Genomic DNA, 6000 nt, shown 5'->3' on the forward strand with positions numbered 1-6000 from the left:
ATCTTTTGACCCATCTCTAGGTGGTGGATTTTATTATCTAGTTCTTAGAGTCTGAAGGAAAACCTGAGCGGCTTGTTCTGAATCCCCCCCTTTGGACTGGGATAAAGATCTAGAAATGATCCTAAGGATGATTTCAGATCAGGGGTCTGCAGCCTCTGGCTCGAGAACCAAATGGGGCTCCGTATTGAGCGGAATGTGGTTCTTTGAACAGAAAAGGAAAGCTTTAAATTTAGGTACTTCAAAGGGGCAGGTGGACTGGACAGTTGGCATTAACCCGTGAGACCAATTGTGTCGGGCAGGGCTGGGCAAACTGTGGCACTCCAGATGTCCATGGACTACAAGCCAGGGGCTCATGGGAATTGTAGTCCATGGACATCTGGAGGGCCACAGTTTGCCCACCCTTGGTGTAGGACAGGGGTAGTCAACCTGTGGTCCTCCAGATGTCCATGGACTACAATTCCCATGAGCCCCTGCCAGCATTTGCTGGCAGGGGCTCATGGGAATTGTAGTCCATGGACATCTGGAGGACCACAGGTTGACTACCCCTGGTGTAGGGTGTTCCCTACACCATGTGGGCCGATTTCCATTAAAGGATTGACAGCAGTGTTGGGTTATTGATGATGACATCAATAATCAGTAACGTGTAACTGTATTGTTTCTATTATCCAAAAGGTTATTCTGATCATGGCTGTTGGTTGAGCTCTTGCTGAGAACGTTGTTGTCGAGTTCTTCAGGAATTCCATTGTTGAACATCTTAAAGAAAATGGCAGGAACTCCCCCCACCCCTTTCCCCAAAGAAACCCCGTTCAAGTCACAGTCCTATACACACTTACTTGAGAAGTGAATATGTTGAATATTCAATCCATCCATTGAGCATAAAAAGATTTGGTGCTGACCAAACATGCAGAAGATTGCAACCATTAGAGGTCAATTACATATCGTCAATCGTTTTGTTGCCACAGCTCCTGGAAGAGCTTACCTCCTGAAAGGGAAGGTACTCAGAGCTCCTGAACATCTCATTCTGGAACCAAAGAACCCTTTATCTATGGATTGGTTGCATCAAACTAGTGCTACGAGACTGCCTTGGACATATGCCAAAGACTGCCTTGCTTCGTATTACTGTGTAGTACGGGAAAATGTTGTTGTCAGGCTGCCTTTCTCGCTGAGTCTCAAGACAGATTACGAAGCATGAAAACTGTCTCAATCAAAGAGCAAAGATTTTCACTAAACAAAAACAATCCGTCAGTCTAGAGCTGGCGGTGGAAAGCATTGCTAAGTCCCAACTGACTTATGACAACCAGGCAGGATTTCAAAGCCAGAGTCAGAGATGGTTTCATGAACTTAGGCAGATGGTGAGTGGGTGGGCAGGAAGGGATGTGCCAGTGCTTGTCTCTTGTGGCCTTTCCTTGCATACCCAGAGAATTGCTAATTACTGCTGTGGGTAGGTGAATTTCCTCCAGGCCAGGTTGAATTCTGGAGATCTTTTTTTTGGGGGGGGGATCACTTGGGCATGAAATAGGGGTCAACGTGGGTGGGCAAGTAGTTGTGAGTACCTGCATTGCAGGCGGTTGGACTAGATGAATGGCACTGGAGGTCCCTTCCAACTCTATGATTATATGGTTTGCCATTGTCTACCACTGCATAAAGATCCTCTTGTGGCACAGAGTGGTAAGGCAGCAGAAATGCTGTCTGAAGCTGTCTGCCCATGAGCCTGCGAGTTCCATCCCAGCAGCCGGCTCAAGGTTGACTCAGCCTTTCATCCTTCTGAGGTCAGTAAAATGAGTACCCAGCTTGCTGGGGGGGGGGGTAAACAGTAATGACTGGGGAAGGCACTGGCAAACCACCCCGTATTGAGTCTGCCATGAAAATGCTTGAGGGTGTCACCCCAAGGGTCAGACATGACCCAGTGCTTGCACAAGGGATGCCGTTACCTTTACCTTTTACCACTGCATAGCAATGCTGAAGTTCCTGGGAGTTTCACCATGCTTAGCTTCCAAGATCTGGCCTGGACCATCTGGGACTAGGAGCACAGAGTATGAAAATGTTGGACTAGACTTGGCCCTGAGTCCCTCCAGAATAATAGAGCTGCAGAGTGTTTGTCGTTAGAGGTGTTTAACGACAAACACTCGTTAACGATCCAAACGCACAATGGTGAGGTTTACTCATATTCATCTGCTTCAGTCTTCTTACTGAAGGACTGCACAAAAGTTTAAAAGTAGTTACAAAGAAAACACATTCCAATCCTCTATGGCTAGGCCAAAGGCAGGACTACATGACCTCATGCCAGCAGATGGCGAGAGTTGAGAACTTAATGGAAGATGCTTCCTCCCCATTAGCAGAAGAAACTTATTTTCCTGAAGAAAGAGGAAGTGGGTGGTTGCCCCACCTTAAATAAAGAGATCCATCATCCATGTGCTTGGAAAATTCTACTCCTCATGACTGCAATCCCAGCAGTCACCATTTGGTGTCACTTTTATTTATTTATTTATTATATTTATATACCACCCTTCTGGGGGCTCCGGGCGGTTTACATAATAACATAAGAACAATACATGGAACAGTCTATAAAATATTTGAATAACCGCGCAAGGCTGAGTTTTTAACCCCTGAAGCAGAAAACCCCCACTTGGCATCCACTGAGAGCGTCCACATGGCAGTAAAGGACTGGCCTTTGATAATATCCAGAATCTGCTGCCTGCTACATCTATTTATTGTAGGGATGGCTCTGGGATAAAGTTTCCGATCCATCCATTTCGCAATCATGAATCATGACTGAAGTGACATTATAAAGACTTCTTAAAAAAAAAATAATCCATAAGTAAACTACATTAATAAATGATGCTGGTGATGTTACTCATCGTGACCCCTTAAAAACATCATCCGCAGCATCTCTCAAGGATCTGTCTTCGTCAAGAACATTCAGTCGTGTGGATCAAATATCCTGGACGTCCATCATGCCTCCTTCTTTTTGCAGAATTGGTACGTTGCTCCGAACGCAGAAAGCGCAATCGATTTATAGTCCGGAACTTACGGGCCACGTGACCGCCATTTGTGTTCCATCAACATTTGAAACAATCAGGGAAGGGCTGCTTCTCCTTCAAATTTCCAGATTTCTCGTCTTGGAATAAAAACTCCAAAGTATCTAAATTACCGGTCTGCTTAATGATATGAAATGGAAGAATAAGTGAATTCTTATTGTGAAACAAGTTGAATTCCCTAATCCTCTTTACCAGATTTGAAAGACAAAGAAACTGGTGCTGCATTTGCTGCATCTCACTCTCTCTTGCTTCTTTTCCTTCCCTTACCACAGCTACCTTCCCTCTGTTAAACAATGGAGATCACAAACTCAGAGCCTTTCCTTTCTCTCTCTCTTTTCTTCCTTAGTAAGAAATTTTCCCTTTTGGCTTTTGAGGAATCGATGCTGAAACACTGGAACGGTAACAGAAAGCTTGAACCACACCAGTTAGGGCAACAGCTGCACCTTTGGACGTGGAAGCACATCTACTGGCGTGCTCCCTGAAACAGAAATGACTACATTTGTCCCAGATGGAAAGAAATATGGGCAGTGGTGGCTGGCCAGGCCAACCCTGAGCTGCCCCACCACCCATCTTCCAAGGCTGGCAGGAGTGCGGGGCTGGGCACGGAAGACGGGCGGAGGAGGATCTTCCGTGCCCAGCCCCACACTCCGTCCAGAATCAGTTTGTTGCAGATTGTGTGTTTCCACATAACCTGTGACAGTCTGATTCTTGGAAATTTTATTATGTCTTAAAGAAGCAATCTGGTGGGTTTCTGGTGCCTCCAAAGTGTTTCTTCCCCAAGGAATCAGCCAGTCCTGGCTTTCCTTCACCTTCAGAAGAACACAAGACGCATTCCCATTGGGGCTGCAGGACAGAAGGATGAGGCTGCTGGGAGAACAGACTGCTGGGATGACTGGCTACGTGTGGGGGATGGGCCCCAGTGTTGTGCCCGCCCACCCCTTTCCTGGTAGCCACCAAGTGTTTTTAGAAAGTGGGTGGGGCCAGGTGGGACTTTGGCCGAGCACGGCTTCTGATGGGCCATGTAATATTTTCAAATATTGCTTTGGCACTAGCTGCAACCACAACACAACACAATGCTTACATGTGCTAATTTTTTTTTAAAGTGGAGCTTTTCCTGTGTCACCGAAGCCCAATTGCTGAGATGGCCGAACCGAGCCAAAGCGCACATCCCTAGCTGGGAGCTCATGTAAAGAAATAACACCAGAGAGAGAATAGTTCCCTGTGGGACCCCGCATCCTAGGGCCCACTACTGGGAAATTCTCACCCCTAATGCCACCCTCTCCCCCTGATCTTGGAGGAAAGACTGCAGCCATTTCAGAATCATATTTATCAATATACGGCTCCAAGCCAGGTGCAAAACCACTTATAAACCCAGAACAACACTGTATTTATTACAAAATATCACAAACTAGTAAATAGTTGTAACATAGGGAATTTAAAATAATATTAAGCAGGAATCGTTTAAAAAGAAGCATTACATTACCAAAATTCATGACAAGTTTCCAGTGACAACGTATGTCTGACGTGACTTGTAAACTACAGTGCATTATTTAGCTACCTGTTTAGAGACATCAGTGTTTTCCCCTGAGAGGAGCATTTTGATTTTCCCTTCCTCTGATGCTCCAGGAGTCTGTAGCAAAGGGGGAGGAATGACCTTATTATGGTGTATTGCACAAAGCCATAATCTAAAGAAAACATCTTCTAGGATCTCTAATCCCCTACACACATGATCTCTCAGCTTTTGGGAACTTTTTGTGATGACCCTCTAACATTGCATATGGTAGGACAGAGCACTTCACAAGGGTAAATGTCCTCCTATGGTTCTTAATTTCCATAAAGGACAGATACACTGCTGGCTTTTGAATATGTTTACTCTTTGGGTGCCACCTAATTGTCACTCTATGTCATTAAGCCTTTGCTGTGCCTTGAATCCTGGCCAACTGTGTCAAATGATGCTATCAGATCTAACAGGAACAGAAGCTGGACCTGTCCAGGTCCAGAGGGCTCTGGAGATCATCAGTGAGGACCACCAGAGCCATCTCTACTCCAGAGCCTGGTCAGAAGCCAGACTGGAATGGATCAAGAGCTGATGTTTCACCCTGGAAACGTTGTAGCTGTCCCACAACTGCATGCTCAGAAACAGTAGATGTGAGATTGGGTGGTGGTTGGCTGGGTCATATGGGTCCAGCCTCAGTTTTTATAAAAAAAATATCTCGAACACGGCCTCCTTTATACTCTCCAGGAAGGTCCGTGAAAGTAGGGATAGATTCATAATCTCCCAGAGAAGGACCCATCATTCCTTACCACTGGCCCCCACCAGCCATAAAGGGCACAGGTCAAGGGGGCATGGGGTTAGTTGGACAGCTGACAGAGATCTGTCCACATTGTCCAAGGAAAATGGACTGAAGTGGTCCAAAATAGGACCTTGAGATGCCCAAGGGCCTCCCCTAACTCAGCAGGAGCAACAGGATTTCCTCTCCAAAAAGCTCACAGCTAATGTTCAGTTGGGCAATTTTGGATGATCCTTTGGTTAAGGATGAGTTTGGTGTGAGCTAGTGGAGGCAATAGAGGCTGCAAAATATCCCGTTTTTGTGTCCTCTACTGCCGTTTCATAAGCATTCATAAATGTCTTATAAGATGTTCTTGAAGTCTCATGACACATTTTCTACCAAACTCACTCTAGCTGTTTCAGTGCCTATTTCTGCTTGCTCCAACGTATACAATGGGGCTGACTTGGGATGGGGGACGATCTCATCAATGGCCTCAGAAAGGCTTCCACCTTGGAAGCTAAGAAAGTTGGCTCTGCCCAGTATTTGGATGGGTGACCTCCAAGGAATACCATGGTTATGGCCCAGAGGCAGGCAATGGCCTCTCAATGTGTTTTGCTTTGAAAACCCTACAGAGTTGTCATAAGTCGACCAAATTTGTATGGCTCTTTCCACTACCAGCATAATGTTCAGGT

The sequence above is a fragment of the Paroedura picta genome, chromosome 18 (genome assembly GCF_049243985.1).
Source record: "Paroedura picta isolate Pp20150507F chromosome 18, Ppicta_v3.0, whole genome shotgun sequence".
NCBI lineage: Eukaryota > Metazoa > Chordata > Lepidosauria > Squamata > Gekkonidae > Paroedura > Paroedura picta.